The 22391-nt window shown below is 39.6% G+C and overlaps 1 protein-coding gene across 32 annotated transcripts in view; it reads right to left on the bottom strand.

The window, feature by feature from the left end:
• The window catches only part of SGMS1 (sphingomyelin synthase 1), a 323691-nt gene that overhangs the window by 173678 nt on the left and 127622 nt on the right, over positions 1-22391 (bottom strand). Inside the window, exon 1 of one of the 32 annotated variants that reach the window (XM_070363750.1) lies at positions 19930-20014. The exons of the other annotated variants lie outside the window; for them this stretch is intronic. The gene's annotated coding sequence lies outside the window, so the exon portion shown is untranslated. Of the gene's footprint in view, positions 1-19929; positions 20015-22391 lie in introns of those variants that run through there. 32 annotated transcript variants of the gene reach the window in all.

Genomic DNA, 22391 nt, shown 5'->3' with positions numbered 1-22391 from the left:
GACTGTGAAGAAAGCTAAGCGCCGAAGAATTGATGCTTTTGAACTGTGGTGTTGGAGAAGACTCTTTAGAGTCCCTTGGACTGCAAGGAGATCCAAACAGTCCATCCTAAAGGAGATCAGTCCTGGGTGTTCATTGGAAGGACTGATGCTGAAGCTGAAACTCCAGTACTTTGGCCCCCTCATGCAAAGAGTTGATGCACTGGAAAAGACCCTGATGGTGGGAGGGATTGGGGGCAGGAGGAGAAGGGGACGACAGAGGATGAGATGGCTGGATGGCATCACCGACTCGATGCACATGAGTTTGGGTAAACTCCGGGAGTTGGTGATGGACAGGGAGGCCTGGCGTGCTGTGATTCGTGGGGTCACAAAGAGTCGGACACGACTGAGCGAGTGAACTGAACTAAGACCATCTCCAATTTCTGAAACTGGAGGTAGGCGGGTGGCAGGCAGGGGAGGAAGAAGGGAATAAAGCCTTTTAAAATTTTCTTATTCCAACTGTTATTTACAATAAGTGAGTTTTATATTGTGATATCTGATTCATGACTAAGTTTAGAAAATAAAGAAAGATCTTTGTTGTGTCTGTCTGGCTATATGTATGTCTCAGTATATATGTTTGTCTTTGGATAATATTGCTGAGGTTAATTTGTAAATGAGCTCTAATCTAACTGGCCTAAAGAAAAGTAAGTGCTAACAAATCAAACAATTCTAAATACAAGAGAAATTAAGCTAAGTGAATTTCAGGTTCATGTGAACTGGGAAATATTAAACATGAAATTAATACCTGGTATTAATGTTTGTTGATCTAATTAATATAGACATGTCTAAGACTCATTACAATTAAGTATAATATTTCATTGTACCTAGGTTTAATATGTCTTGTGGTATCTGTTCTAAATTTGTCAGCAAGGAAAGTAACTCGAGCAATGAAACTTCTAAGAAAAGAAAATGTAAACGACATATGAGCATTTAGATAAATTCTATTAAAAATAATTAGGCTTTAGGAATGTCTGTTTAAAATAGTCTCTCCAGATTTGGGTAACTTAATTTCTAGGGTTGGGCTAAACTAAATGATGAAAGTTTATGGAACAGCCAGGTCATTTCCAAATAAAATAAGATTCTGAAACATTAATTACTGAACACTAACTTCCTCTCACAGAGAAACAAAAGAGATTTTGAACTATTAATGAATATTTTTGGTGCCAGTCTGAGATGTTCTCTATAAGAAAGCAAATGTTTTTATAAATTATCACTGGTATTTATGTTCACCAATCTACAGAATATTAATATAGAGGACAGTTCATGATTGCTTAAGAAAAATGGGATGTGTGTTTTTAGTTAAGAAGGTATGAAGAATGACATTGCATTTTGTTAACAGAAAGGGAAGTAGGTCTGACTTACAGGTGTCTGCCTCTGAATAGGAAAATAAAAGTATGAATACAGAAAGTGATAAAAAGGTTTGTGGAAAGTAAATCATGAGAAAAGAGTTTTGTGCATGGTCTGGATTGACTAAGTTTAAAATAAATTCAATTGAATAAATGAATTTAAAAGTAAGCCAATACAAAACTTGAATTCGGCTTTCTCTCTGTTAAGAAGACAAGCTTTCTTCAGATGTTGAATTACCCTTGATAATAGATTTTCAGCTTCTTTACTTAAGTGATCTGTTTTGTATTTGCCTTTGAAATCTTTTATTGTTACTTTGGCTAAGTGAATAACTATTGTTTCACAGTGACCTATGATCTTACCTGACTGATTGTTTTTAACCCTTTTGATATTTATTGACAAAACTTCCTAAATCAAATTCTAATGAAGTCCTTTTGACCTCTAGCTAACTTTGGGAGGCTTCAGTGGGCCCCTAAAACATCCCCAAGAGAGATATTCAACTAGTTAGGTTCATTTGATATGTTAAACTACAAGGAAAGTATTGTCAAATGAGTAATAAATCTCCTCAGGTTATAGTGTATGGTAAATTTCAGTAATATATATATCCTAGGAATTATATGGAGTTCCTAAAATTCTGATATGTCCCAGTAAAATGTTATCAGTCATACATCTTGTTACTATCTTAAAGTGTTGTCACAGCAGTAATTGTCTCTTTGTCAATGGCATTGTATTCAGATTTTAAACATGACTTCTTAAGTTTTTGGTCATTATAGACAGTTATGGTTTATTCTGATGCTTTTGTAAAAATTCTTCCTCTTCAAGAAGATTTATAGAAAAGACTTTTGGATAAATGCAAGTTTCCGACTTTCAGGCCAAAATGCTGGATTGGGTAAGAAATTAAAGGATTCTAATGGGAAACCTGATGGCTTCATAAAAGATTAACAAATGGACTGAATGAAATGGTGAATATGCTTATAATTTTTATAGTTTCTATCTGAAAAATTACTGGTTTTAATCTGTGTTTTCCAGGTATATGGAAAACCCTTCCCCTCAAATTAATTATTATTTACAGTAATTTGGTAAAATTATACCTTTGTAAGCAGAATTGAAACATTTCCCTTTTCTCTCTATCTGATCCCTCCAGAGACAGGAAACTGTAATGTTTCCAGTAGCTTTATCAGAGAAATTAGGAAGGCTATCTCAATAACAGGTACAAAAATCTCAAGGAATTTTGGAGATCTTGAGAAGGGAGGAATTCACCTAGATCTGTTAGGTATGACTTTCCTAGCCTGAGAGGTTTTTTAAAAAAGTTCAGTCTGAAACTTTTATAAAGTTTCAGCAAAGCAAAATAATAAAAAGGTCTATGATCAATTACAGTTACATAAATGATTGGGCCAAGTTTATTGAAATCAGGCTTATTTTGCAAACAAACTAGTCTTAATTTGGTTACATTTGGTAAAAACAAGGGTAATTTTAGGGGGAAAATAAAGATGTTTCAATGAATGTTAAATCCCAGTTTTGTAAATGGAGGTCTGGATCTATTAAGACTCATTCCCTGGATAGTTCTTTGCTGTTATATTAATGTAAAATTTAAATGAATAATTAAAGAACATTCTAAGCTTGTTTCTGAAGCTTCTTTCAGTAATCTTTGGATGAAGATCAGATGCCCCATGACCTGCAACAGGAAAATTATGTGTACTGGAAAAGACATAATTTAAAGGACTGTCTTCATTCTGACGGAAGGACTTTTTATCAAGTACTCTGACATAGTCCATGCACAGTGAAACTGAAGGAAAACTGACTCTTCAGTTAGTGCCCAGTTCTAAAGACCCCCACACAGACTGGCCTATAGAGAGGGCTGCTGACCTCAAACTCATCTTAAAATGGCACTCAGAGGAAACTAGAATACACCAGGATGCAAAGAAGACATCAGAAGTAGGCTGCTTACCCAAGATGCTGGACCTGATCTGTATGATCATTTATAATGTCTTCTTGACGTCTTGGACCTTTGCGTATAAAGCAAATGTTTTCTATCATGCACACAATCCTATGCTATGCTGTAATACAATTATTGGGTTTGTGGCAAATTACCTGTGTCTAGTACTTCTAAACTACCTAGGTGGATTTCTCCACTCCACAGCTGTAGTTGGGTAGCCTTCAGGAAATTCATTTAGAAGAAAGAAAGTTCAGTTCTGTTTACTTCAGTTCTGTTCAGTCCTGTTTAGATCTCTTGGTGGGATCCCATTCCTAGGTGTGATCCTCTTACCTGGCCAATTAATAATAGCTGCCATGACCCTGGCCATAATATGAATTTTCCTCTAAAGTTATACAAGCTCAATCAGAGCAATAAGCAAAAATTTAACCAAGGAATAAAGTGAAAGAAAGTGAAGTCGCTCAGTCGTGTCCGACTCTTTGTTACCCTGTGGACTGTAGCCTATCAGGCTCCTCTGTCCATGGGATTTTCCAGGCAAGAGTACTGGAACGGGTTGCCATTTCCTTCTCCAGGGGATCTTCCCAACCCAGGAATCGAACCCGGGTCTCCCGCATTGCAGGCAGACGCTTTACTGTCTGAGCCACCAGGGAAGCCAACCAAGGAATAAAACCCCCCACAATTCTGGGATGGATTTATATGGTTGACACCAGGCTGTGGTCATTTAAGTTTGAAGCTCCCTCCTTTTATCTTGGGAACAATCAAATTATACTAAGGATAAATCAGCCTAGTAACACTAGGAAATTGGGCTGGGAGCCTTATGAACAATGCCAATGCATAACTTCCCAAAAAGAAAGATTGGTAGAGAATAGATTAAGTCAACCTAAGGATATACTGGACTGCACCCAATGGAAGTTTCTGGCTTAATTCTCACTTATGACTTTAATAATACTGCCAGCTGTGTTACTAGTACTTTTGAAGTATTAAGACCTAGTCCAGTAATAGCACACTGAGCGGTCTATCAGCAAAATCTTTACCAGATCTAGGAATGAGATTTCCTAGCCCTGTGGGAGAAAATGGTCATGAAATCCCTCCCAAAGCAGGGTCGAACTTACAACCATGAGGGAGTCCTCTCAATGACAAAAGAATCACAAGAAGAGATAAGAAAGCCTTCCTCAGTGATCAATGCAAAGAAATAGAGGAAAACAACAGAATGGGAAAGACTAGAGATCTCTTCAAGAAAATTAGAGATACCAAGGGAACATTTCATGCAAAGATGGGCTCAATAAAAGACAGAAATGGTATGGACCTAACAGAAACAGAAGATATCAAGAGAGGTGGCAAGAATACACAGAAGAACTGTACAAAAAAGATCTTCATGACCCAAATAATCACTGGTCATAATCATGACCCAGTGTGATCACTGACCTAGAGCCAGACATCCTGGAATGTGAAGTCAAGTGGGCCTTAGAAAGCATCACTATGAACAAGGCTAGTGGAGGTGATGGAATTCCAGTTGAGCAATTTCAAATCCTCAAAGATGATGTTGTGAAAGTGCTGCACTCAATATACCAGCAAATTTGGAAAATGAAGCAGTGGCCACAGGACTGGAAAAGGTCAGTTTTCATTCCGATCCCAAAGGAAGGCAATGCCAGAGAATGCTCAAACTACTGCACAATTGCACTCATCTCACATGCTAGTAAAGTAATGCTCAAAATTCTCCAAGCCAGGCTTCAGCAATATGTGAACCATGAACTTCCTGATGTTCAAGCTGGTTTTAGAAAAGACAGAGGAACCAGAGGTCAAATTGCCAACATCTGCTGGATCATTGAAAAAGCAAGAGAGTTCCAGAAAAACATCTATTTCTGCTTTATTGACTATGCCAAAGCCTTTGACTGTGTGGATCACAATAAACTGTGGAAAATTCTTCAAGAGATAGGAATACCAGACCACATGACCTGCCTCTTGAGAAACCTGTATGCAGGTCAGGAAGCAACAGTTAGAACTGGACATGGAACAACAGACTGGTTCCAAATAGGAAAAGGAGTACGTCAAGGCTGTATACTGTCACCCTGCTTATTTAACTTACATGCAGAGAACATCATGAGAAACGCTGGGCTGGATGAAGCACAAGCTGGAATCAAGATTGCCGGGAGAAATATCAATAACCTCAGACATGCAGATGACACCACCCTTATGGCAGAAAGTGAAGAGGAACTCAAAAGCCTCTTGATGAAAGTGAAAGAGGAGAGCGAAAAAGTTGACTTAAAGCTCAACATTCAGAAAATGAAGATCATGGCATCTGGTCCCATCATTTCATGGGAAATAGATGGAGAAACAGTGGAAACAGTGTCAGATTTTATTTTTTTAGGCTCCAAAATCACTGCAGATGGTGACTGCAGCCATGAAATTAAAAGATGCTTACTCCTTGGAAGGAAAGTTATGACCAACCTAGACAGCATATTGAAAAGCAGAGACATTACTTTGCCAACAAAGGTCTGTCTAGTCAAGGCTATGGTTTTTCCTGTGGTCATGTATGGATGTGAGAGTTGGACTGTGAAGAAGGCTGAGCGCCGAAGAATTGATGCTTTTGAACTGTGGTGTTGGAGAAGACTCTTGAGAGTCCCTTGGCCTGCAAGGAGATCCAACCAGTCCATTCTGAAGGAGATCAGCCCTGGGATTTCTTTGGAAGGAATGATGCTAAAGCTGAAACTCCAGTACTTTGGCCACCTCATGTGAAGAGTTGACTCATTGGAAAAGACTCTGATGCTGGGAGGGATTGGGGGCAGGAGGAGAAGGGGACGACAGAGGATGAGATGGCTGGATGGCATCACTGACTCGATAGACGTGAGTCTGAGTGAACTCCGGGAGTTGGTGATGGACAGGGAGGCCTGGCATGCTGCGATTCGTGGGGTCGCAAAGAGTCGGACACAACTGAGTGACTAAACTGAACTGAACTGAAGGGCACTTGCCATGTGCCTCTGCAGGGATTTAATCCTGTGCTGCTTCAGCTGTTGATCTCTGACACGTCCTCAAGGGAGTTCAGAGTAGATAACAGGAATGAGGCATTTTGTGCTCCAGGAAATCTGGTGGAACAGGTCTTTAGACAGTTAAGTAGTTTCAGGAACTGAATTTATGAGCCCAATCCTTGCATCTTCTCATATCTAGAAAAAGCATTAAATCCTTTCGTGATGACATCAGCAGAAAACCTTTTTGTAAGATAAGTTCTTGACTGTACGAACTCCGTCCTTCACCAAAATCACATATATTGACCTCACCCCCCTCACAGCCCACCTCTTGGGAGCAGTGTCTCAGAGCTTTCTGAGGTGCAGGTTCTTAAGCTGCAGTCCTCATTTTGCCCCAAATAAAATTTAACTCCCAACTTCCAGGTAGTGATCTTTTTATAAGTCAACATAACGAAATCTTCAGATACTCCCTACTCGTACCTCCAAATACAGTTTTAAATCCCTATTTTACCTTTTGCAGGCTCCTCAGAAGAGTCTCAAGATCCCAGAACTTTTACTGAGAAACCTACAAATTGAAGAAAGGGCTTTCTAAAATCACAGGTCTTATTATCAAGGGCTCCATCAACAATGCCCTGTCTCTACTTTACTGGGGCAGGTTTGAGTTGTTATTAAATCCCTACGCATAGATGTGCCAACATAACCTTCCTCATATGTATTTAATCGCGGCTCCCTGGAGGTAAGTACCATACTTGACCAGTGTTCACGTAATGCTCTCGGTACGCAGACAAACGCTGGAGAGCACGCAACCAAACCTATCATGCTTCTCTGTTACCAATTTTAGCAAATTAAGCTTTTCAGTTCTAAGACCTCAGTTCACCTACATTTACTTTTCACATTTAGTCATTTTAATCAAAACAGGATTGCTACCCACCCTCAAAAGATTTATTCATTGCTAAATGCTTGCCTCTGCAATTCCCTATAATGTCCCTCACCACCCTGCTCCTCACACTGTTCGTCCGTGTCGGTCCTTGGGCTCAGTGAAAACAACAGAAATAAACATATTTGTAATAATGAAGGAATAGTCCACATGCTCTTTTTTGACTTAAGAACTTTTTGCTGAAAATATTATATGTACGCCAATAAATTCTGGATTGATAATTACGTCTACATAGTATTTTGGTATAGTTTATCTTTCAGTAAAACCAACTTTACAATCTTGCATCACTATCAAAAAAGTTTCAAATAAAGTTGGATCAGAAACTACAAATGCCTTTTAAAAACTTATCTGAACCATGTCTAATCTTATGATATGATCTGATCTAATCTCTGAAACAGTCTCATATCTATCTCCCTAACTAGTCAGAAAGTCTTACAGAGGTTATGCCATATCCCAAACATACAGAATATACAGGTCAGCAATGTAAGAGAGATTTTTAAAATGAAATATTTTAAAAATGCTTTGCCTTTTGGTTCTGGATTCTTTTCAGATACTGAGAATAAATATTTAATGGAAATTAAAGGAACTCAAAACTGTGAGAATTCTCTATTAACAACTTCCTTTTTAAATACTTTGAAGTAACATTAGAGCTTCAAAAGAAAATGCAGCATGAATTGTCAAACCAAGCTACCATAACAAACTTTGCAAGTCACAAAAGCTATCGTCTATGTTCCTAAAAAAGACAAAATTTAGCTGCCTAATAAGAATATATGATGAACTAAAAACAAATCCCAAATGAACGTCAATGTTGAAACAGATTAAAACATTAAATTCCAAAGGAGATTATGAGAAATGTTTCTTTAACTGAGAATCAACTAATCTACTGAAATTAAATTTGCAGTAGACACATCACCATGTTAGTTTACCAACTCCTATAAATATTTCTGGGGGATTCTAACACACCCTCAGGCTCAGTTGCTCTTCACCTGCCATCTTCTATATCATATGCTACAAGTCCCGAAACACAGCCCTAGCTAATTAGACCTGGAGAAACATACAGCCACATTCATCAGTTCACTTCAGTTCAGTTGCTCAGTCGTGTCTGACTCTTTGTGACCCCATGGACTGCAGCACACCAGGCTTCCCTGTCCATCACCAACTCCCAGAGTTTACCCAAACTCATGTCCATTGACTTGGTGATGCCTTCCAACCATCTCATCCTCTGTTGTCCCCTTCTCCTCCCACCTTCAATCTTTCCCAGCATCAGGGTCTTTTCCAGTGAGTCAGTCCTTCTCATTAGATAGGCAAAGTATCTGAGTTTCAGCTTCAGCATCAGTCCTTCCAATGAATATTCAGGATTGATCTCCTTTAGGATGGACTGCTTGGGTATCTTTGCAGTCCAACAGACTCTCAAGAGTCTCCTCCAACACCACAGTTCAAAAGTATCACTTCTTCGGCACTCAGCTTAGTTTACAGTCCAACTCTCACATCCAAACATGACTATTGGGAAAACAATAGCTTTGACTAGACAGAACACTGTAGGCAAAGTAATGTCTCTGCTGCCTAGGTTGGTCATAACTTTTCTTCCAAGGAGCAAGGGTCTTTTAATTTCATGGCTGCAGTCACCACCTGCAGTGATTTTGGAGCCCAAAAAAATAAAGTCTGACACGGTTTCCACTGTCTCCCCATCTATTTGCCATGAAGTGATGGGATCAGAGGCCATGATCTTAGTTTTCTGAATGTTGAGTTTTAAGCCAACTTTTTCACTCTCTTTCACTTTCATCAAGAGGCTCTTTAGTTCTTCACTTTCTGCAATAAGGGTGCTGTCATCTGCATATCTGAGGTTATTAATACTTCTCCCAGCAATCTTGATTCCAGCTTGCGCTTCATCCAGTCCACCGTTTCTCACGATGTACTCTGCATATAAGTTAAATAAGCAGGGTGACAATATTCAGCATTGAAGTACTCCTTTTCCTATTTGGAACCAGTCTGTTGTTCCATGTCCAGTTCTAACTGTTGCTTCTTGACCTGCATACAGATTTCTCAGGAAGCAGGTCAGGTGGTCTGGTATTCCTATCTCTTGAAGAATTTTCCACAGTTTGTTGTGGTCCACACCGTCAAAGGCTTTGGCATAGTCAATAAAGCAGAAATAGATGTTTTTCTGGAACTCTCTTGCTTTTTCAATGATCCAGCAGATGTTGGCAATCTGACCTCTGGTTCCTCTGCCTTTTCTAAAACCAGCTTGAACATCTGGAAGTTCACGGTTCACGTATTGCTGAAGCCTGGCTTGGAGAATTTTGAGCATTACTTTACTAGCATGTGAGATGAGTGCAATTGTGTGGTGGTTTGAGCATTCTTTGCATTGCCTTTCTTTGGGATTGGAATGAAAACTGACCTTTTCCAGTCCTGTGGCCACTGCTGTGTTTTCCAAATTTGCTGGCATATTGAGTACAGCACTTTCACAGCATCATCTATGAGGATTTGAAATAGCTCAACTGGAATTTCATCACCTCCACTAGCTTTGTTCTTAGTATGCTTCCTAAGACCCACTTGACTTCGCATTCTAGGATGTCTGGCTCTAGGTGATTAACCACACCATCGTGGTTATCTTTGTCATGAAGATGTTTTTTGTATAGTTCTTCTATGTATTCTTGCCACCTCTTCTTAATATCTTCTGCTTCCGTTAGATCATTCATAGGCTTCTGTTAGGCATTCTGCTTCTGTTAGGCATTCAGAGGCTGGCCAAGAGCTTTCAACTTCTGTTTACTGGCTAGAAAGATAGGGTTAGCCCATCAAGATGCTCTGCCTCAAAAACTGGAATTAAGAAACTCCAAAGGAAATTGCCAGTTAGAAGCTGGGGTAAAAGGTCAAGAGAGACACTCACAGCCAATGAGAGCTGAACCTGACCCAATTCCTGGGATTAGACTTACATCTTGATCTCCCTCTTCACCCTCTACCTTTTCTTGAGTGAAACTCACCTGGTGTTTGCAACCCCCAAATTACCAAAATACAGAGCTTATGATAAAATCCCAAATTAAATGTGTCTGTAAGTCCTACTACTGACGTGTTTAGTTAGAATAAAAACACCCATTTTTAGACTAATTGGGGGAAACAAACAGCTCATAGCACTTAGTAAGGAATCTGAGGTCAAATTTTTGGATAAATACAGGTTTACTATTTTCAACTTTACCTTTCTTCTAGACTTCAAGTCTCATACCTAGAAAATAAGGTCAAGTCATCAGAAAGTCTATAAATCCTCCTGTATTGCTTACAGTCTAAGTATAAGCAGCCTCTGGTGTATCAACATGCTCTTTTCAGACCAAGGAGAATTGTACTTTGAGATAAAAAGTCTTCAAGCAGCAATGGAAAACATTCTCTCCTACCTGTGCTGTCACGTGATGAATTTTCATTCCATTAAATTCATAACTGGAACTAACAAATTTTTCTGTAGAAACTTAAAATCCATCACTTCCAGCAAGGAATACTCAGCACAGTCGAAAGAAAGAAAATTACACATATATAAAGAGCTCCCCTGGTGGCTCAGTGATAAACAATCCACCTGCGAGTGCGGGAGGTGCTGGTTCAGTCCTTGATCTGGGAAGACCCACAAGCCACGGAGCAACTAGGTCCACGCACCACAACTCTTGAGCCTGTGCTTGAGAGCCTGCTGGTCCCATCCACTGAAGCCCATGTGCCTAGAGCCTGTGCTCTGCAACAAGGGAAGCCATCACAACAGCCGCTCCTGCTCACCACAACTAGGGAAAAGCCAGAGCAGCAACAAAGACGCAACCCGGCCAAAAATAAACAAAAGTATTAAAAAAATGCATCACTTCCCAGGCTATCCCATTTTAGTCAAATGTGTATAGAACACTAGAACTGTATATACTGTTTTTAATTGCTCTATTTTTTTCATTTAACATATAAATGATACCACAATCCCCTACCTCTCCCTTAAAGAAACTAAGAAGCAGAGAGTGTATTATTCAATTTGTACATTAGAGGAAATATTTAGAAAGATGGTGCCACCACCTTCACCATAATACTTTCAACACTCCCCTTGTGTGAAGTGGGGCTTGGAGGAAAAATAGTATCAAAACAAGACACTGGAAATCCAAATACCTACCTTAAATATTCTTGTCATTCATGCAATTTTTAACACATTATTAATAAAAGAGCATTAATCTCATCATAAGCATTCAACAAATGAAATTGCTGGAAAAGTATTTTTATAAATGTCCAAGACTTTCAATAATATCAATAACCTGAGGTATGGAGATGACACCACCCTTATGGCAGAAAGTGAAGAAGAACTAAAGAACCTTTTGATGAAAGTGAAAGAGGAGAGTGAAAAAGTTGGCTTAAAGCTCAAAATTCAGAAAACTAAGATCATGGCATCTGGTCCCATCATTTCATGACAAATAGATGGGGAAACAGTGGAAACGGTAACAGACTTTATTTTGGGGGGGCTCCAAAATCACTGCAGATGGTGACTGCAGCCATGAAATTAAAAGACGCTTACTCCTTGGAAGGAAAGTTATGACCAACCTAGACAGCATATTAAAAAGTAGAGACATTATTTTGCCAACAAAGGTCCGTCTAGGCAAAGCTATGGTTTTTCCAGTGGTCATGTATGGATGTGAGAGTTGGACTATAAAGAAAGCTGAGGGCCGAAGAATTGATGCTTTTGAACTGTGGTGTTGGAGAAGACTCTTGAGAGTCCCTTGGACTGCAAGGAGATCCAACCAGTCCATCCTAAAGGAAATCAGTCCTGAATGTTCATTGGAAGGACTGATGGTGAAGCTGAAACTCCAGTACTTTGGCCACCTGATGCGAAGAACTGACTCATTTGAAAACACCCTGATGCTGGGAAAGATTGAAGGTGGGAGGAGAAGGGGCAACAGAGGATGAGATGGCTGGATGGCATCACCGACTTGATGGACATGAGTTTGAGTAAGCTCCGGGAGTTGGTGATTGACAGAGCAGCCTCGTGTGCTGCAGTCCATGGGGTTGCAAAAAGTCGGACATGACTGAGCAACTGAACTGAACTGAAGAATTTGAAACAAGCGCAAGACATTTCTAGGTGCCTATCCCTTCAGTGAGTGTTAGACATCTCCCAGAGGGCCTTCTGGGGATTTTCTGAGTCAACAGGGCAATCCATCTCTAACCCACTGTTAATTTACAACTCTGTAAAACTGACAGTACTTCCAAATAATTCTTATTCATACCCATGCAAATAAAATTTGACCTGCCTGAAATGAAAGATGACCCAAATGTTACATCTTATTGTTCTGTTCAAATTTGTTTATCTATTAATAAATTTATTATAGCATTTCTGCTTTTTATTCAGTTTTTCAAATACTTCTTTAATTCTATAAATTGAACAAAAACTATGATATATGGTCACTTTATACCTACATTCAATACTTTTTAAACTTTAGCAATGATGATTTTAAAAATCACTCTGTTATAAACACCTAGAAGAGAGTTTGCAGTCACTCACAGCAACTGGTCATGGTATAACCTCCCAGCCTATGAATAACTGGTCTGTGCTGTTTGGGAGCCAGATTCTTGCAATACAGTGACAAATGGAAATGACATCACAGCAATCTCATCAGTAAAGCAAGTTATATTCTTGGTCTTTTATGTACCTCAGTGGGTATCAAGCCTTGAATCCCAATTGCATAGATACATATCATGCATCTACTTCTTAATGGACACAACGTAAATAAAATCCAAATAAATTCATATAGAAAACCATATGAATAGGTGTGTGTGTGACAAAGAAAAATACAAATGAAGATACAGTCAGATCCATGCAACAAAGACCAGTGGGACACATAACCTACAACGTGAAGCAACCCTATTTGTTCAGAAAAAAAATAAATAATTTTGGTTGTAATCTGTTGCTCTTATCCTGGTGCACTTGTCTTTTCATTTTCTGAGCTAAATAAGTACACATCTAAATTAGCAAAGCAAGGCACATATATGTAGGCAATTAAAAAAATAATTCTTGGCAACCTTTAAACTCCTCAAAATTGGGGGCTTAAGGTTCTCTACTCATCACTTGATAGTCTGTCTTAAAAGAAAAACATTAGCAGAAAACAGGGCTGAATGATTCCACTTTACAGAAACAGTGAGTGGGAGTAATTGAATCATTCATTTTTCTAAATGTTATAAAAAAGAAAACACCCATCAACTGAGAGTCAATAGGAGTTTCTTGATATAATATGATGCATGAAAATGTATTTCCACTAACCATTTATGTAGCCAAAATCACAACAATTTGCAAGTCACAAGTGTCCTACTAAGACTTAAAATAAGTTTATGTAATTTATAAAATGTGATTGAAACATACTTCTGAAGGCCTTGACAACTCTTCAGGAAACCACTTAAAACTTCATGACATGTAAAACTGCTGCTGTTGAAACTACATCCATGAAACCCCAAGTTTCATGTCACTCCAGATCTGTGCAGGGACCCCCTTAATGCATAAGGTCTTTTCCTCCTCCTTTTCAAGGACTACTCTTTCCTTTCAGCTCCACCCAGCTCCCCATTGCTTAGACAAATTCTGCTTTTTAAAAACCCTTCTTTGGGGACTTCTCCAGCAGTACAGTGATCCCTGGTTGGGAAACTAAGATCCCACATGAAGTACAATGTGGTCAAAAAAATATAAATAAATTAAAACTTTCCTTTGGCAGTAATCACCTTTGCTCTGGAATCTCTCAGAAGCTCGAACAGACTAGTGAGCACGAGAGTCTCCAAGAAAGGGCTGCAGTAACATACCGCCTCTCACTTCTCAGAACTCCAAAGACTAGATTTTGGAAATTAAATTCCTAAGGAAAACGATGCTCTTGGCTTGGCTCCTGAGCTTCCTCCATCGGGTTTATTTCTCAGCCAAGAGTTAAGTATCCATCCAGGCCAGCCACATGAGGGGGCCTCACCTCCCAAGTGTCACCTGAGGACGTGAAGAACTGCCCAAGAAGTATGCATCCATTCACTCACGGTCCTGATGTTCTAAGTCTGCATCATTGAAGTAGTAACAACCTCGGGCTACAACGCATGGCCTCCCTTAAGGGACCTGGTTAAACAAAAATCCTCAAACGGCTCAGTTATCAAACAGTACAGTGGAGGCTTAACCGCCCAGATGAAAGAAAAGTGACTTTATGGGACAATTTTTTTGTTTTCTCTTTTAGTAAGTGAAGATCTTTCCAAAATGTATTACATTTTTTTTCCTTCCTTTCCCGTTAGTAAAAGTAACAGATACTCTCTGAATGATATTAGAAAATACACACACAGACTAGAAAATATACACATAGACAAGAAAAATTACCAATAACCTCAGCCCTCAGTCAGAATCACTTACTATTTGGAAATTTTTCTTTATAGCCTTTCAAACAAAAATCCTTGTCCTTCTGGTGTCGCAAAGATATACATGGGCTTCCCTGATAGCTCAGTTGGTAAAGAATCTGCCTGCAATGCAGGAGACTCCGGTTCAATTCCTGAGTCGGGAAATCTGCTGGAGAAGGGATAGGCTACACACACTCCAATATTCTTGGGCTTCTTTTGTGGCCCAGGTGGGAAAGAATCTGCCTGCAATGTGGGAGACCTGGATTCAACCCCTGGGTTGGGAAGATCCCCTGGAGAAGGGAAAGGTTATCCATTCCAGTATTCTGGCCTAGAGAATTCCACTATATTTTATATATATATATATATACATATACACATATATATACACATATATACACACACACACACACACACACACATATATATATAGGTTGTTTAGTCACTCAGTTGTGTCCGATTCTTTGCGACCCCGTGGACTGTAGCCTGCCAGGCGCCTCTATCCAAGGGATTCTCCAGGCAAGAATACTGGAGTGGGTTGCCATTTCCTTCTCCAGGGGATCTTTCCAACCCAAGAATCGAAGCCAGGTCTCCTGCATTGCAGGCATCTTCTTTACTAACCGAGCTACAAAGAAAGCCCATAAATAAATACTTTTTATTTCCTGTATAAATTTTGTGTATTTTTTGAATGACTTTATATATTTTGTGTAATCTTTATACACACTTTTGTTTACTTCTCACCTTATAAATTCATTCATTTTACAAATGTAGGGCTATGTATACTGTTTTGTAATAATTTTTCAGGTCACAACATGTAGATATGTTTCCAGACTATTAAACTATTAAATATTCCTCTACATCTTAGCCCTCTGCCCCTCCTCTATTTTGAGATGGTTGCCTGACTATTTGGTGGAGAATCAGGATTTCCTCCCAACTTCTAGTAATATTTTTTTATAAGAGTTACCCAGGTTCACTGTAAAATTTTGGAAAATGCCTTTGGGCTTTATCAAATTGAGGATATAGATACATACTACTTTGTAATTTGTTTTTACTCACATTATATCCTAAGTATTTTGTTACCTCCTTAAACACTTCTGGGGTTATTTCCTGATTCTTCTACAAAACAAGAAGAATACTCAGAACCATTATTGTAATACATTGTAGCTCTGGATGCAAATCATATGTTATGCAAATCAGAGTAATGATGCCAGGAGATACCAGTAAGTTTGGGCTGATTTATCGGTTTGTTTATGTTGTTTTTTTAAACAGTTCTCCAATATCAGGCTCTCTAATCAGTGATCTCTTCCTCATGAAAGTAAAAGAGACATAAAACTTCGTTCAGTTGACGTGTCTGCCAAGTAAGTTATTAATTCAAACAGACTTTTCCCAAGTCATGTTCCTGTTCTCTTAATAATCATAATAATGAGGAAGGGAAAACAGATGAGAATGAGAAAAATTATGTTCCTGTTATTATGACTTGGGTGATTTCAAAACAACTTCTACTATTTCTGAATCACTAATGAAAAGTCGATGTCAACAGTTTCAATGAACATTTTCTTTTCCACAGTCAGTAAGAAACACATATCCCTCATCGCCTTCAAATTTGTATATGAGTATTTGGAGCAAGTTTATTCCAACATCTGCAAATTCTCTCTCATCATTCATCAGAAGACAATTCGGCACTGGTCATGGTTTCTTCAAGCACTGTGACTTAACTGATTAACCAAGATCCATACTGAGGCCCAAGAACTCTGTGAGATTAGAAATGCTTTTTAAAAAGATAGGATCATCTGACGACCCTCCCACATAATGAATCAGCTTTCTCATTAAATCTGTTCCCAAAAACACATTTGATATTCTAGAGGCATACACTTAAATCAGTGAGACTGGTACTATCAGGCGAAGACGGTTACCAGAAAGAACCTGTAACCCTGGTCCTATACAATAGACAATACGGTTGTATAGTGGCCTCAGTGGATGTAGGCAAGTCATCTTTTTTTTTTTAAGGTGTCTTTTATTGAAGATACAGAAAGGTTTGGAAACAATCAGCACCACAAACAACAGGCAAAATCTATGCCCACCTCATCCATGAAAATTAAAACCTGTATCTGCCACACAATAGGCATTGAACAAATTTTCTGAACAACTAAAGGTTCTCAAACAATAACATCTTTCTTTCACCAAAATTCTTTGCTCCATGAGAACCATCAGGATTAATATATATGAGATTATTCAACCTACCTGTTATTCCACTTAAATCTGATGGGAGCTTGCACATTTGCCAAGGTAACAGTGACAGGCCTCATCAGATGTGTCCAGCTTTGCCGGCACTATCAAGCTGTAAAAAGCCATGTGCAAAATAACTTTTCCAAAATAGCCGCAATCTTGTATTGCAGTCTCTTGGCTTGCCTTTTCAACTCAACTACATCAACCCTCCAAATATCGCCCTTTAAAAGGTCAAAAACACTCATTAGAAAATAAACACAGCTCAATCAAATACATTTGCCTGAAATAAACTAATACAAAGAAATGCCAATCAGCCCCCCACAAATAGGGGTCAAGTCTAGTAAGCTGCCAGTGTATCTTTTAACTTTGAGAAAGTCTTTCCGGCCACCTCTGTGCTTCATGCAAAAATGAGCACAATAAAGGACAGAAAGGGATGGGCATAACAGAAACAGAACATGCTAAAAAGAGGTGGCAAGAATACACAGAAGAACTAAACAAAAAAGATCTTCATGACAGAGATAATCACCATGGTGTGATCACTCGCCTAGAACCAGACATCCTGGTTGGTTGATGTCTGGTTTCCAGACATCAGCCATTCCAGACATCACCCACTGCCAAGTCAAGTGGGTCTTAGGAAGCATCATTTAGAACAAAGCTAGTGGAGGTGATGAAATTCCAGTTGAGTATTTCAAATCCTCAAAGATGATGCTGTGAAAGTGCTACACTCAACATGCCAGCAAATTTGGAAAATTCAGCAAAAACCACAGGACTAGAAAAAGTCACTTTTTATTCCAATCCCAAAGAAAGGCAATGCCAAAGAATGCTAAAATTACTGCACAATTGCATTCATCTCACACGCTAGCAAAGTAATGTACAAAATTCTCCAAGCCAGGCTTCAACAGTATGGGAACCATGAACTTCCAGATGTTCAAGCTGGATTTAGAAAAGGCAGAGGAACCAGAGATCAAATTACCAACATCCACTGGATCATCGAAAAAGCAAGAGAGTTCCAGAAAAACATCTACTTTTTTCTTTATTGACCACACCAAAGCCTTTGACTGTGTGGATCACAACAAACTGTGGAAAATTCTTCAAGAGATGAGAATACCAGACCACCTGACCTGCCTCCTGAGAAATCTGTATGCAGGTCAAGAAGGAACAGTGGAACTGGACATGGAACAACAGACTGGTTCCAAATCGGGAAAGGAGCAGACCAAGGCTGCATATTGTCCCCTGCTTACTTAACTTATATGCAGAGTACATCATGAGAAATGCCAGGCTGGATGAAGCACAAGCTCAAATCAAGATTGCTGGGAGAAATACCAATAACTTCAGATATGCAGATGACACCACCCTTATGGCAGAAAGTGAAGCAGAACTAAAGAGCCTCTTGATGAAAGTGAAAGACAAGAGTGAAAAAGTTGGCTTAAAAATCAACATTCAGAAAATTAAGATCATGGCGTCTGGTCCCATCACTTCATAGCAAATAGATGGGCAAACAATGGAAACAGTGAGACACTTTATTTTTGGAGGGCTGCAAAATCACTGCAGGTGGTGACTGCAGCCATGAAATTAAAAGACGCTTGCTCCTTGGAAGAAAAGTTATGACCAACCTAGACAGCATATTAAAAAGCAGAGACATTATTTTGCCAAAAAAGGTCCGTGTAGGCAAAGCTATGGTTTTTCCACTAGTCATGTTGGATGTGAGAGCTGGACCATAAAGAAAGCTGAGCGCCAAAGAATCGATGCTTTTGAACTGTGGTGTTGGAGAAGACTCTTGAGAGTCCCTTGGACTGCAAGGAGATCCAACCAATCCATCCTAAAGGAAATCAGTCCTGAATATTCATTGGAAGGACTGATGCTGAAGCTGAAACTCCAATAGTTTGGCCACCTGATGCGAAGAACTGACTCATTGGAAAAGACCCTGATGCTGGCAAGGATTGAAGACAGGAGGAGAAGGGGATGACAGAGGGTGAGATGGTTGGATGGCATCACCAATGCAATGGACATGAGTTTGAGTAGGCTCCAGGAGTTGGTGATGGACAGGGAAGCCTGGTGTGCTGAAGTCCATGGGGTCGCAAACCATCGGACACGACTGAGCGACTGAACTGACTGACTGTGCTTCAGGATGGGTAGAGGGTGTGTGTGTGTGTGTGTGTGTCTGTGAGCATGTCTGTGAGTGTATTTAACCTATAAAATAAGGATCTGGATCTGGATCTGGAGGAGATGCTCTCTCTCATCTGTGATTTTGTACTGAAGTAATTTGCATTAAAATTATTCCAATTATTCTAACTATTCCAAATTATGAGCAAGAGGTGAGTTTGATTACTGTTGATTAAAAAATTGCCGTGGGAGGCAATGTAGTATAATGACAAGAGACAAGTTTGAAATTAAGAAATGTAAATATGACACCTAGTATAAGAGGAGTAGACACACGTGGGGACGTGTTTGGATGGCACAGTGATAGAGGTCCCTAGTGGAATTTAGTGAGTGGGCTCCAGGGATGCTAAACATCCTGAAAATGTGGGACAGACCCACACATGAGGTCCTCCCTTAAATCAAAGCTGTGAGCAACAGGGAAGAATCTGGATTTCAGATCACATCGTCTCTCAGGAGTTGTGACCTTGAATGACCAGTGGTTAAAGTCATTTACTTTTGAGCCTCAAGCTCCCTGAAGGTAAAATAGGAATATAATTATCAACCTCAAAGGTTTCTTTTGTAGACTAACGTATAAAACAGCATGAGCAAATTGCCCAGATTCTAATCCTGGCTCTATAAACGGTAGGCCCTTGTATGTTTCAGCTTAACCTCCTCACTGTCCTTACCCATTAAACTTAGTCCAAAAAAGTGCAGGGTTTTGATGAGCTGTGGCTCAAGGCATGTTAGCTATTATTATTAGTGCAGGGCTGATTATTAACAGGTGTTCAATGGGAACTCCAGCTCCATGGCCGCTCAAGGCCATATTACAGACCCTATCTACACAATTTCAAAAGCTTAGTAACCATACCCATCTCAGGTCACCACTAACAGGAACAATCAGTAAAAAGAAGTAAGGCTTGTTCTTCAATGATATTAAACTGACATTTCAGCAAATTGTCTTTCAAAACAAATCTGTATGCTAATTTTTTTTTTGAAGACATACTAACCGCATTGACTAATGAGGCATAGCTTACACAAGGTTTCCAGGTGTGTCCCAAAACATAATTAATAGTTGAGAGGATTAAATGGCAAAGTCCAGGTTCCACACCCACGGTTAAATACTGAAAAATCTAAACATAAACAAAAACAAAAACCCATTATTAGCTTCTTAAAACCCCTCACACCCTGTGAATAACATTTAATTTGGGAGGATGGTGAAAAATCACAAACACCATTTGCAGAAATGCTTTAACACTGATCAGGAGTTTAAGCCCCCAGCCCACTCGGCAGGTTGACAAGCGTGAAGCTGGCAGAAAAATGTCCCATGAACTGGTGACACAGTCCTTTGGCTCCAATAAACTGCAGGTTCCTCAGCAGCTGAAGGCTGTCCTTTCACAGCCGTACTCCAGGATCACGAGGTTTCTCATCAGGAACACGAATGGCCCCTGTGCTCACTAGCTTGAAGCTCTTCGATGTTAATGGGGAAGAGGGGCGGGAGAGGCTGGGGGCTCAGAATCAAGATTGTATTCTGTCAAGGGCAGGGCTTAATTAATGATTAAATTGTATCTTCCTGAAATAACATTTGATTGAAATACTTTTAGGAGTAAATGTTTAAATAGATGTGATATATTTAATCAGCATCTTTTCACAACTGCTGCCCTGGCATGATTAAAAACCATGTTAATCAAGCAAAATTCTCCAAAATAACTGATCTTTCACACAATAGGTGTTCAAATTCTACTTTCGCTAAGCCCAAGAGTAAGTCTTCTAAGATTTCAAATTTAACTATACTTTGACAGAGAAGTTTACTCTATACATATACTCACACAGTGAGAAATAATGAGGACACAGAAGGATATACCTCTCAATATTAGTTCTAAAGGCATTAAGGTCTCAAAGTATGTTAGTTGCTTAGTCATGTCCGACTGTTTGCGACCCCCTGAACTGTAGCCTGCCAGGCTCCTCTGTCCACGGAATTCTCCAGGTAAGAATACTGGGGTGGGTTGCCATTCCCTTCTCCAGGGCATCTTCCCAACCCAGAGATCGAACCTGGACCTCCTGCATCATAAGCAGACTCTTCACCGACCAAGTCATCAGGGAAGCCCAAGGTCTTCAGTGGGGTCCGGTAAATAAACTCTGGCTCTTCCATTCATTGGAGCTATATAGCTATTAAAACAAACGGGATAGATTTATATGTGATGACACAAAATCATCTTGAAAAAGTATAATATTACACAAAGAAAACAGCAAAGCACTGAATAGTGTGTATATTTATGCAGGATACAGTTACAGTAATACAGTTCAGTCGCTCAGTCATGTCCGACTCTTTGCAACCCCATGGACTTCACCACACCAGGCTTCCCTGTCCATCACCAACTCCTGGAGCCTGCTCAAACTCACGTCCATCAAGTCGGTGATGCCATTGAACCATCTCATTCTCTGATGTCCCCTTCTCCTTCTGCCTTCAATTCTTCCCCGCATCAGGGTCTTTTCCAGGGAGTCAGTTCTTAGCATCAGGTGGCCAAAGTATTGAAGTTTTAGCTTCAGCACCAATCCTTCCAATGAATATTCAGGACTGACTTCCTTTAGGATGGACTAGTTGGATCTCCTTTCAGTCTAAGGGACTCTCAAGAGTCTTCTCCAACACCACAGTTCAAAAGCATCGATTCTTCGACACTCAGCTTTCTTTATAGTTCAACTCTCACATCCATACATGACTACTGGAAAAACCATAGCTTTGCCTAGACAAACCTTTGTTGGCAAAGTAATGTCTCTGCTTTTGAAGATGCTGTCTAGGTTGGTCATAGTTTTTCTTCCAAGGGGCAAGTGTCTTTTAATTTCTTGGCCATGGTCATCACCTGCAGTGACTTCGGAGTCCAAAAAAATAAAGTCTCTGTTTCCATTGTTTCCCATCTATTTGCCATGAAGTGATGGGACCAGATGCCATGATCTTAGTTTTCTGAATGTTAAGTTTTAAGCCAACTTTTTCACTCTCCTCTTTCACTTTCATCAAAAGGCTCTTTAGTTCTTCTTCACTTTTTGCCATAAGGGTGGTGTCATATGCATATCTGAGGTTATTGATTTTTCTCCCGGCAATCGTGATTCCAGCTTGTGCTTCATCCAGGCAGGCATTTCGCATGATGTACTCTGCATGTAAGTTAAATAAGCAGGGTGACAATATACAGTCTTGACATACTCCTTTCCCGATTTGGAACCAGTCAGTTGTTCCATGTCCAGTTCTAACTGTTGCTTCTTGATCTGCATACAGATTTCTTAGGAGGTAGGTTAGGTAGTCTGGTATTCCCATCTCTTTAAAAATTTTCCACAGTGTGTTGTGATCCACACAGTCAAAGGCTTTGGTGTAGTCAATAAAGCAGAAGTAGATATTTTTCTGGAACTCTCTTGCTTTTTCGATGATCCAGTGGATGTTGGCAATTTGATCTCTGGTTCCTCTGCCTTTTCTAAATCC

This window comes from Bos mutus, chromosome 26 (genome assembly GCF_027580195.1).
Source record: "Bos mutus isolate GX-2022 chromosome 26, NWIPB_WYAK_1.1, whole genome shotgun sequence".
NCBI classification, from domain to species: Eukaryota; Metazoa; Chordata; class Mammalia; order Artiodactyla; family Bovidae; genus Bos; species Bos mutus.
This window is presented reverse-complemented; position numbering and strand designations above follow the sequence as displayed.